The sequence below is a fragment of the Mesocricetus auratus genome, unplaced genomic scaffold, assembly GCF_017639785.1.
Source record: "Mesocricetus auratus isolate SY011 unplaced genomic scaffold, BCM_Maur_2.0 Super-Scaffold_100011, whole genome shotgun sequence".
Taxonomy (NCBI): Eukaryota; Metazoa; Chordata; class Mammalia; order Rodentia; family Cricetidae; genus Mesocricetus; species Mesocricetus auratus.
In genome coordinates, this window is record NW_024429195.1 from 21,859,634 (window position 1) to 21,872,550 (window position 12,917).

Consider the following 12,917-nt stretch of genomic DNA (forward strand, 5'->3'; position numbering starts at 1 on the left):
AATCTGCTTTAACCCACTGGAAGAGAACCTTAGACCCATATCTACCAGGAGAGGAAGAGACCTGATGAACTCCCCCTGTAAGAAGGGACAGGAAGATGACAATATAAAAACACAGTCAATAAGAGAAAAACCAATATGACCACACCAGAGTCTGGGAACTTTACACCAGCAAGACCTGAACATCCCAATACAGATGAAATGGAAGACAATGACCTTCAAAGCAACCTCATGAAAATGATACAGGCCCTCAAAGAAGATATGAGAAAATCCCTTAAAGTAATAAAAGAAAAACAAACCAAAATAATCAACAAATCTCTTAAAGAAATCTAAGAACAAACTGTCAAACAGATAAAGGAAACAGCTCAAACTTCAAGACCTGAAAACTGAAGTAGAGACAATAAAGAAAATACAAACTTAGGGAATGCTGGAAATAGAAAAGCTGAGTAAATGCAGGCACTGAAGAGGAAGTAGATTCATTGACCAAAGAAAATCTTAATTCCAAAAAATCCTAAACCAAAAATATTCAGGAGATATGAGACACTGTGAAAAGATCAAACCTAAGAATGATAGGTATAGAAGAAGACAAAGAAGACCACCTCAAAAGCACAAAAAACATATTCAACAAAATCATAGAAGAAAACTTTCCCAACCTGAAGAAGGACATGCCTATGAAAGTACAAGGAGCTTACCAAATACCTAATAGTCTGGAACAAAAAAAAGTCCCCTTACCACATAATAATAAAAAAACAAAACAGACAGTATGAAGAAATAATATTTAGAGCACCAAAGGAAAAAGTTCAAGTAACATATGAAGGATACATGGTTAATCCAAATAAATCAGTAGCCCTACCATATATAGATAATAAATGTACTGAGAAAGAACCCAGAGAAACATCAGCCTTTACAATAACCACAAACAACATAAAATATCTCAGGGCAACTCTAACCAAACAGTTGAAAGACCTGTATTACAAGAATTTTAAGTCACTAAAAGAGAAACTAAAGAAGAATGGAAAGACCTCACAAGTTCTTGCATAGGGAGGATCAACATAGTAAAAATTGCAAATTTACCAAAAGCAATCTACAGATTCCATGCAATCCCTATCTAAATCCCAACATAATTCTTTATAGACCTTGAAAGAACAATACTCAACACTATATAGAAAAACAAAAGACCCCACATCTGACAGATGACTGATCTACAAATTTTACAAAGAGCTGAAGAAGCTAGTCTCAAAAACATCAAATAACTCGATCAAAAAATGGAGTACAGAACTACATAGAGAATTCTCAATACAGGAGTCTAAAATGGTTGCTAGACACTTAAGAAAGTGTTCCACATTCTTAGCCATCAGGAAAATGCAAATCAAAGCAACTCTGAGATATCATCTTACTCCTGTCAGAATAGCTAAAATCAAAAACACCAATGACAGTTTATGCTGGAGAGGATGTGGAGAAAGGGGATCACTCCCCCATTGCTGTTGTACAGCCACTCAGGAAATCAGTATGGAGATTCCTTAGAAAAATAGGAATCAATCTACCACAAGATCCAGCAACTCCACTCTTAGGCATATACCCAAAAGATGTACATTCATACAATAAGGACATCTGCTCAACTATGTTCATAGCAGCATTATTTGTAATAGCCAGAACTTGGAAGCAAACTAGATGCTCCTCAACTGAAGAGAGAATAGAGAAAATGTGGTACACTTACACAATGGAGTACTACTATGCAGGAAAAAAAATGGAATCTTGAAATTTGCAGGCAAATTAGATGGCACTAAAAAAAACCATCCTGAGTGAGGTAACCTAGTCACAAAAAGACAAACATGGTATGTACTCACTTATATATGGATTTCAGACATTGAGCAGTGCATTACCAGCCTACAATCCCACTGCCAGAGAGTCTGGGAAACAGGAGGAGGACACTAAGAGAGATATGTATGGTACCCCAGAGAAGGGGAATGGAACAAGATCTCCTGAGTGGATTGGGAGCATGAGGGGAGGGGAGAGGGAACTGGACAAAAGAGAGAAGGAGAAAAGGAGGGGGTAGGAGGACATGGGGGGCAGGAAGGTTGAGTTGGGGGAAGGATAGAGGAAAACAGAATGAGAGATATCATAATAGAGGGAGCCATTATAGGTTTGAGGAGAGATCTGGCACTAGGGAGATTTCCAGAGATCTACAAGGATGATACCAACTGACAATCTAAGCAATAGAAAAGAGGCTACCTTAAATACCCTTCCCTGATAATAAAATTGATGATTACCATATATGCCACCCTAGAACCTTCATCTAGTGGCTTATGGAAGCAGAGACAGATACTGGCTAAATACTGACCTTAACTCCTGGATGCCAGTTGCAGATAGGGAGGTGTGATGAGATAAGGGGTCAAGACTGTGTTGGTGAAACCCACAGAAACAGCTGACCTGAACAAGGGGGAGCTCTTGGACCCCAGATTGACAGCTAAGAGGCCAGCATGGAACTAACCCAGACCCCCTGAATGTGGGTGTCAGTGAGGAGGCCTAGGCAATCTATGGGGCCTCAGGTAGTAGATCAGTATTTATCCCTGGCATAAGAATTGACTTAATGATCCACATGGAGGGATGCTCTCTCAGCCTAGACACATGAGGGACAGCCTAAGTCCTGTCCCGGGATGATATGACAAACTTTGGTGCTCCCCCATGGAGGGTCTCACCTTCCATGGGGAGGGGAAGAGGATGGAGTGCAGGATTGGGTAGGTTCATGGGAGACAGGGGAGGAGGGGTGGAAGAGGGACCTGGGATTGACATGTGAACCAAGTTGTTTCTAATTTAAATTTAAACAAGGAAAAATAAAAAGATTTACTTAAAAAAAACTGCAGAGTGCCAAAAAAAAGGTGCCCATCTGACTCCTAACAGTGGGCTCAGCTGTGTCTCTGACTCTTGCCTGCTCTTGAGACTCTTTTCCTTCTAGTGGGGTTTCCTTATTCAGCCTGGTTATGAGAGGTTTGGCCTGTCTTATTGCATCTTATTTTGTCCTGTTTGATTGTTGTCGCTTGGAGGCCTGCTCTTTTCTGAAGGGAAATGGAGGAAGAGTGGATCTAGGTGGGGGGAGGGTATAGGACTAGAATGGGAGGGGAAACTGCAATTGGGGTGTATTATATAAGAGAAGAATCTATTCTCAATTAAATTAAAGAACTGGAGAGTGAAATTTTCATCTTTGTGGTTCTCCTACTATCTCTATAACTGTTATCTTCATCCTCTCCTTGTTTGTGATCCTTTAAAATGCAAAGCAAACACATAAGCTATACAAACAGAGGGCTTAGGCTATGTTAGGAACACTGATGATAACGTGCTGACATCAGGCAAGACTTTTTATTTATTTCACCAGAAAAAAAAGCATGGAAAGAGTAAATTATTAAGTAAGGAAAAATTAGTTGCATCTGAAGATGAAAATTATGGTCTGGAAGCATGAATCAGTGGTTATGGGTACCCAAGTTCAGCTTTCAGCACCCACATTGGCCAGCTCACAAGGATCTAAAGCTCTCCCTGTCCTCTTCAGACAGCTCCCTGGCATACATTTTTTTCAAATCTTTAAAAGATGGCCAATAATGGTACCTGATCTGTCTTCTAACCTATGATTCCCTCTTCCCCCTACCCTACCCCACCAGTCAACCTTCCTGTTCCTCCATGTCCTACTCTCTCTTCCACTTCTCCCCCTCTCTATTTCCCAGGTCCCCATCCCCCCTACCCCTCGCCGTGTTCCCCATCTGTTCAGAGGATCTTGCCTCATTTCTCTTCTCTTGGGTACCATGCATATAGAATGCCCATTCCTGATAGTGAACTTGATGTCTATAACCATCCTGGAGCCTTCATCCAGTGACTGGTGGAAGCAGAGGCAAACACCCACAGTTAAATACTGAACAGAACACAAGGAACCCAGCAACAGAGAGAGAGGAGCAAAGAGCAAATTGGCAAAGAATGGGCTGGCAAAACCAGCAGAGACAGCTGATCTGAACAGGGGAGAGCGCTTGGACCCCAGAACGACAGCTGGGAGGCCAGCATGGCACTGATCCAGACCCCCTGAATGTGTGAGTCAATGAGGAGACCTCGTCTATCTATGGGGTCCTGAGCAGTGGATCAGTGTTTATCCCTAGAATACTAACAGACATCGTGTGTCCATAACACAAAGAGGGTTGCTCTCTCTGCCTGGACTTTTAGGGAAGTGCCTGGACCCTACCCTGAGTGAAATGATAGACTCTAGATATCCCCTATGCTGAAGGAATTGGCCATAGGGTGGGAGGATGGGGAGGGAGTGGGAACTGGGATTGACATGTAAAACAAGCTATTTAAAATAAAAATAAAAATAAATAAATAAATAAAATAAAACAAAAAAGATGGCCAATAAAAGGATATGTAATAGATGTTCCTATACAACTTTACCACCAAAAATTATAAAACAGAAAAAAGAATTTTTATTTGTTATCATTATATTTAAATAAAAACATAAGAAATTATCTAAACTAAAGATGAAAAACACATTACAAGTGAACAGTACAACTTAACTTATTTAAAAAGATTTTATTCAGATAAAATTCAGGAACAAGTGTGTAGAAATTAAAGTAACTACTGCTATAAAACAAGATCATCGCAGAGACATAAAAACAAACCAGTGTACACTCTACCAGGAAAGAAATTTCTTTACCCTTTCCACTCCTTTACCATTCTCTAAAGTAATGCCTGTATATTTCAAGTCTTTTCAGATATTACTAGTTTAACTAGTTCATGATATCTCAGTGGTGAAGAATATGTACCAGCACTTACTGTTCTTCCAGAGGACCTGGTTAAATTCTCAGCACCCACATGGTGGCTCAAAACCACCTAGTACTCCAGTTGCAAAGGATCCAAAACTCTCTCTGGTTTCCACAGGTTCATGTACACATGATACTCATACATACATTCAGGCATTCACAAATACCATAAAATAAATAATTGGTTTTATTTTTTAAATATATAGGCACAATTTTTTTTGGTTTTTCGAGACAGGGTTTCTCTGTGGTTTTGGAGGCTGCCCTGGAACTAGCTCTTGTATACCATGCTGGTCTCGAACTCATAGAGATCCTCCTGCCTCTGCCTCCCAAGTGCTGGAATTAAAGGTGTGCGCCACCACCACCCAGCTAGGCAGGCACAATTTAGAATAGAAAAGAAAAACTAAACTTATCACAAGATCAGAGGCAACTTTGAAGACTGTTGGCTGCTATGAAAACTTTGTAAAAAGACACAAAAGGTAAGCAATTAATTAAAAGAATAAAGATTAAAAATGTAGGTATGCCAGATTTGTATAGCTGAACTATCTAACAAAAGTGATGAGTTATATACAGAACCTGACGGGGTTATCCTCATGTATATATGTTCCTCTTATTGGTTAATGAATAAAACACTTTGGCCAATGAGGCTGGAAGATAGGCAGGACTAGGAGACAAGGATAATTCTGGGAAAGGCAGGCAGAGAGGGCCCACCAGAACAGTTGTTATGTGAGCTGCCAAAGGAGTTAGAGGTCAAGATCCTTTTCCAGTAAGATAAGACCACATGCAAATACTTACATTAATAGAAATGGGTTAATAAATAAGAGAGAACTAGCCAATAAGAAGCCCTAGCTACTGGCCAACAGGTTAATAATTAATATAGAGACCCTGTATTTATTTGTGGCTGAATTGGCAGCAGGACCAGCTGGGGCAAAGAATCGCTCCTTAAGAACCATATATATAGAAAACATTCAGAAACATGTTTGAAATCAAATAAGATTTTAAACTTACAACTTCAAAGATTTACTCCCTCTTTCTATAAACAAGCACAGAAGTGGTTAAAAATAAAACAAAGGCACACATATTTGTTAGACACCAAAAATAATGAAATAATTCTTTCTCAGAAAGAAATGTCAATTCACTTAAACTGCAAGAAAAAGTAGGAATGGACTCAGACTCCTCCACCCCAATGTGCAATGGTAAAATTAAGTGTAGCAATTATATCTTCAAAGAGATTGACAGAATGTGACCTGAAAATTAACCCATCACCAATGCCATTGTTCAAGTGTAGAGATAACACACAGTACTAACAGTGTATGTGGCTTTACTGATTGGTAAGATGAAATGCCTGACTAGAGGAAGCAAAGGAAGGAGAGGTGAACTTGGGGTCACATTGTGGAGTGCAGGGTTCATAATGGAAGGGGTGCTCATAATAATAGGAGCTTGTGACTAAGAATTATTTCTCTGGGATCAAGGAAGGAAATGGAGGAAAGGAAATGGGACTGAAAAATAAACCTCTGATGGTCCACTGACACCCACTTCTTCCAGTTAAGGCTCACATTCTAAAACTTCCAAAACCATCAAAACAGTGCCATCATCTGGGGACCTGGTGTTCAGACTCTGAGCCCATAGAGGAGGTTTCACACCATCACCCAAATACTTAATGGGAGCATGCCCACAACTTCGAAGGAAGCATTAAGAATCAGCTTCACCTAGCTGAGGCCAGAAGGGATAAACTGGCAGGAGATTTCTGTTGAAGGGTAAACCTATTTAAATGTAAATCTAAAACTAGAAATGTAGGGAATATTATTACAGAAAAGAATGTAAGGCAATAAATCCTTTTGTAGAATTTTTTTAACTTAAAAGAAAAGAGAAAACGAAGTAGAAGTGATTTCCCATTTTATAGCTCGGGGTACCAAAACCACAAGACAGCTGTACAAGAATATTCAATTCTGTATTATTTGTAATGCAAAATATTACCAGCAACACAAGTGATGAGAAATAGGAAATTCATAAATAATCTAAAGTATATCTACCCAAAAATACTGTGTGTATTTAAAGATAGACACTATAAATTGGTAAAGAACACCTTTTAAGACACAGTGTTAAGAGGAACAAAAGAAAGTTTGAGACCAGTCCATAGAAATCATTATCATAGCTAGGAAGAGAAATATGTGATAGAAAATAGACAGTAGCTATAGAGATAGATGGTGGATGATAATCATAGATAGATAAGATAGATAGATAGATAGATAGATAGATAGATAGATAGATAGATAGATAGATAGATGGATGGATAGATGGCATGTAATTCTACATCAGAAATTGTATTTGTAAAGGACATATAAAAACTGGATTATGGAAAATACGATAAATACACAATTTCAATATGTCTCTTTGTGTTTTGTGAAATTTACTCATTATACATGAAGTGTCGACGCAGAAGAATTAATGAAATAATTATGACAGTCAAACATCATGGCAGACATTTCATGTTTTTACCTGCCTTTTATTAAGTATTTCTTCTCAGAAAACACTCAAAGGAAACAAATTCAATAGTTATCGCTGGATATAAAAGATTCAGGGACTCCAGACTTGGTGAAATGATGTGATGGAAATAAAGAAGTATGAGGCAATACAAGTGTCCTTTTTAGGTCTACATGATTAAGATAAACAAAAGCATGAGACAAAAATAAGCAAAACTTTGAAAATATAACTGAAACATCTTAAATAAGGGTAAACACGTAAGTAATCCAGTTTGACACACAAATCAGTTTCTATACAGAAGGCATAAGGTAAGTTGCTGAGAAGATCAAGACAAACCAAATATGTGGTAGGTTCCCTTGGTAACTAACATAAGTCCCCTTTCTACTCTTCTATGTTTTATTCTAGTAAACTATGAGGGAAACCATAAACGACAATATGATCTCAAACAGACAAGGTCAAAGACAAGTTTATTTCAATGTGTTGACTATACTTCTCTGCTTTAATAGGAACTGTAATTATGAAGTACAGAAATCCACCTGTCCTTCCAGATTTTGATGGATAAAAAGATTTTATCAGTATTTTATTTTGATCAATAAATATATTTGCATTGAGGCATCAGTGTCAAATATATAAATGGCAGACTCATTGCATCTGACAGGAAACAATAAGTGGAATTAAAAGCTAAGAGCTGTTACCTTGGAAATTAAGATTTAATTCTGGTTTGTTAGATGCAACATGAATAATAAATCCCAGAGACAGATATTGGGGTTCAAGCTGAAGATCAGATAAGCAAAGCAGCCAAACCAGTAACTCTTACCTCTACCAAGGACTGGGGAAATCCTGACCTCACCATGGCTGGAGACTAATTGCCTAAGACTGACTACTGAATGACCTGCTTATATCTTATATACCTCTCTAGCTGGGATTAAAGGCATGGGCTCTGTTTCTCTTTGAGACTGATTCACTCCCATATAGTCAGCCCTGGGTGACCTTGAACTCACAAAGATCCATCTGCCTCTCTCCTGAGTCCTGGAACTAGGTAGCTTTGCATTCTGATTGTCAATGGCTTCATTAGATCAGAAACAATATATCCCTGTAATGTGTAGTCTTCCTGCCAGCTGCCTGGGCCCTGCTGAGCTGTCTTAACCCCCAAATAACACATAGGATGCTAAAATAATTGCGAAGCTGTTTGCCATTTGCTTTGATTTCTCATTGGCTGGCTCTGACTTCACTGTTAACCCATAATTGCTAATAGTATTTCGCAACTGGTCCTTGTGGTGTTTGCTTACCAGAGAACAGGGTCCAGACCTCTTACTCTTCTGGCAGCCTACATCATGTCTGCCTGTCTCCTTCTCAGAATCCTTCTCAACTCCTAGTCCCACCTATCTTGCTCCCCTACTGGCCAACAGTGCTTTATTCAACAACCAATCAGATAAGCACATACACAGGACTTCCCCCACAACATTCCCACAATTAGAAATTGCTATAGACATGTGCGTCGTCCATGTCACATCCACAGGGGCACAGGTTTTGACTGACTGACTTTTGGAGACTGTGAGGATTAAAGCCAGGTCTTCTGTCTACTAGAGGAGTGATCTGTGCTTGGTCTGTAGCTCTGTCCCTCCAAGACATGCACTGAACTAGGAGATTTATGAAGTTTGGGAAATAACTGAAACCCTTCTATGCAATGAAATGTGTTGTTTAAAATAGCTGATCTTTGCATAGCTATATAAAACTAAAACAGTATGAAGTTGTAAAAAGACTATGTCGGTTCATAGAGACCTGAAAAAACTCCTTATTCAACTAAAGAATGGCTTTTGTCTGAGTTGGTCTTGATTCTTCAGCTTATACTAAGTTTTGCTCACAATTTTTTTGTTCTGCCTTGATCTATGTTAGCATCTCATTTTCCTGTACTAGAGAATATATTGCTTTAAAAATCCCCCTTTAAAGGGATAATTGCTTATCTCACTTCAGATTCTAGTTTTTTAGCAATTTTATCTTCAAGGAGACCTTGGTTTCTTTCTTCTCTCAAAAATAGCTGCTATGGTGACCTAAGCTGACTTTTCTTCAACTTTGTGATCTTGTGTCCTTCCTAATATAGGTAGAACATTTTTCAATAGCAGCCCTTACCACTTAATGAAATGTTTGTTATTTATTCTTCCTTGCACAGGAAGAAGGGGTTAGTTTATCCTGGGTCCAGACTGAAAACATACAGGTAGGAATCATGGATTCCATCAGACTTCCTGACTGGTAAACAAGGTATAATCGTTCTAAAAACAGTCAATGTGGTTATTATTGATTCAGTAGTTATGATTATCTGCTCTTAAAATCAATCTTCTATTGAAATAGCTGTGTATTTTTCCTAGTTGCCTATTCTATCCTATATATAGACCAATCCTAGCCAAGAATGTAACACATTTTGCTATGAAATATTTAATCTAAAACTAGCATTTCTATAAAGTATTCATTAGATGGATTCCTGAGAATATATAATGGTAAAATATTTAGAAAGAATAACTAGGAATCTCATTTTAATTTTTTTATTATCAATAACTCTCTACCATTGCAATTTTACTTAAGAGTGGTAAAATGGAAATTCTGGATGTGTATAGAAAACTCCACATTAAGAGCAGTTATTAAGTTGCCTCAATTCAACCTTTACTTCAAAAAACACATCATGGAAATTACTCTTTCCATCTTCCATCTTCTAGCTACAGGGCATGGCAGTGAATTTTTTAAAAAGAAAGAAACATGTTCAGGCCTGGTTGCAATTTAAAATATCTCCTCATATTTAAAATGAGTAAATTACTTCTGGGATGAAAATATTGAATGATTCCTGAATAGCAAGTTTAGTCTTTGTGGTAACTTCTTAATATAAATCACACATTTTAATGTGTTAGCTTACATTTCCATGTTTTCTTTCATTCATTTTTGCTTGTTTCATAAAGCATCTGACAAGAATTTAGTAGCAATGTTCATCTTAATGTAAGTTATAGAAATGATCATTTTTACTAACTTGAAACTTAGAATGGGGCTAGGTGTGTGCATGTATATATAGGAAATTACGTGTATTGGTGTACAGAATAATTGTATTCTAGAATCAAAATACTTTGGATCCAATCAGAATTTTTGAATACCTGTAAAAAGGAATAAAAATACAACAAAAATAAACTATCAGCTCTAGTAAAGAAAGTATATCTTATGTAACTGCTAATCTAAAACTGTATTCTGTCCTAAACATTATTTATATTCATTTATTTATTTTTATGCTTGTAAGTATTTTTTTTACCATGTATATAGTACATTATATGTGTGCTGTCACAGCATGGGAAAATGGGGACTGCCCCATACCCTCCACCTGACCCTGTAATCTACAAGTCCTACTCTGCCCCCAAACACACCCATCACCTTCGGCCTCAGCGGTTCCCTGAGTCATAGATAGCAACTGTGCCAATCTATCCAAGACCTGATGGATTCCTGAGACATAGTTATGTTAATCTTGACATTATCCTACCCACTAATGTCCACTAATTCTGGTTGACAGCATCAAACATGAGTAGTTCTTTAGTTCAAGGTTTGAAGCATCTCTCCTGCCTCCCATGGTCAAGAATATCTGTCCTTTGGAATGTCTGAGAATGTTGTTCTCTTACTACATTCAAAGTTCATATTTATTTACATCTTATCTCCTCTGTGGTTTACTACAAAAGTGAACATCTTTCTACATTAGTCATGACATATATAATCCACTTGTCAAAGACTAATAAATAACTTCCACCTTCCTGGTATTGAGTTCATTTCTGTGTCATCTGTCTCACTGTTGTGATAAAATTCTTGACCCCCCCCTAAAGAAAAGGCCATAATGGCAACAGAAGCATGAGGCAGCTGGTCACATTTTATCCATAATCAGGAAGTAGAGAAGAGAGACTGTGAAACAATGAAGACCAACGCTAGCAACCTATTTCTTCCAGTGAGTCTCCAGCATGATCAGCTAGAGACCACATACTCAAATATATGAACCTATCAGAAACATGTCCCGGCAAACAACAATAAAATGGAAGGGGGAAATACAATTAATTTATAATATCTACTACACATATATATTGATTTTAGCATAACATACACGAGTAATGGAGATTATTTGATTCAATGATAGGTGTTAATAGTCTAACAATTAATACAGACAAAATGCATTTGATATTTTTATTTTTATGTAGTTCCTATTTATCTCTAGAGTCTCTTTTATCATTATTCACTGAGAATCTCCTGTTTTCTAAATTTGATGCAAGGAATAGAGATTATTTAAAGTCATTACTCTTCTTTAGAAACATTTCTAGCAAGGCTTGGAACTATGCCTGCAAGGTAAATCATACACCATAAAAGTTCTTTGAATGAGGACATGCACAACCACAGTGAAAGCAGCTCACTATCTTGGACTTTGAGAACTGAAACAACAACCTGATCCCAGTGCAATTGCTATCTCCCTCAGGCTTGTCACCAACTGAGGTGACTGCACTCTGCTCCCTTGCCTGTAGGAACCACAGTCCACCACTGAGCCCTACCATAGGCACTTACTCCAGATCTATTGTATTGTATTCTGTAGCACCTTCCCAGGAGTGTGTTCTGTAGGCATTCTGGACTATGAAGGTCACTGAGTGGTTCTCAGACAGATTCCTCATGGTACCTCCACTCTTCAAATGTGAACCTAACTGAGGATTCATTGTCAAAGCTCTGCTTGGTTTTATCTGTTCTCTTGAGTTGGATGTGAATGGAGTGCATGAGCACACATCTTTCTGTAGAACTTTCAGCTGTATCAGCATCCTTGCCTCCCATTAATACATATATGGGTTTTATTTTATCATTTTAATAGAGAAAAAGTTGTAAATGAGTGATTACAGAAAATATTTTAGTCCACTTCCTTAAATGATTCATGGACTTGCAACAGAAACAGATTCACGCAACCTCAGGGAAAAGTATGGTTTAGAAAATGGTGCGGTTTTCCCTTTTATTTTAATGTCTCTGTGTAATGGTTGGATTTGTTAAAATACTGAAGGTAAGTGAGGAGGAAGACTGTAAAAAAGAAAGACATATTTATTTTTTTTACTATGCTTCCTTTGCATATCAGCTTTCTGCTTCAAGTATCTTGAAGGAGGAAAATGTTACCTTGTTGAATATATTGACTGCAGGAAAACACAAACGCCAATCTGTCTTTATTCACCATCTGTTTCCCTATATAGAGAGCTCTGTATGGGATGTTATAGTTGTCGTGAGAGTTTGTATTGTTAGCTTTTATATTAAGAGTATTTAATATGCTACTAAACAGTGGCATAACTATAGGTAATAATTACATACTATGTAATTTTAAAAGCTAGGAAAAATGATTTCGAATGATTCCATCATAAGAAACAATAAATGCTTGGGTATATAAGCATGTTTAACCTGTTTCAAACATTATAACAGGGTATAAAATATTACTAATTACCCCATTAATATCATATTTTAATATTTTGTATTGTTTTAAAATTTTTATTTTAAAGTTCTTAATAAGCAATATGAATATGAAAAATTTAGAAAACTCCTGAGAGAAGCTTAAAATAATAAAGCTTTTGAAAAACAATAAAAGAATGAGAGCATGACAGCTCCAAGTGA

At 37.4% G+C, this 12,917-nt stretch overlaps 1 long non-coding RNA gene across 1 annotated transcript in view; it reads left to right on the plus strand.

The window, feature by feature from the left end:
- Positions 1-12,762, plus strand: part of LOC121143201 — a 114,400-nt gene extending 101,638 nt beyond the window's left edge. Inside the window, exon 4 of the long non-coding RNA XR_005880374.1 lies at positions 9,442-12,762. This is a non-coding gene — a long non-coding RNA (uncharacterized LOC121143201). The remainder of the gene's footprint in view (positions 1-9,441) is intronic.
- The last annotated feature ends 155 nt before the right edge of the window (positions 12,763-12,917 follow it).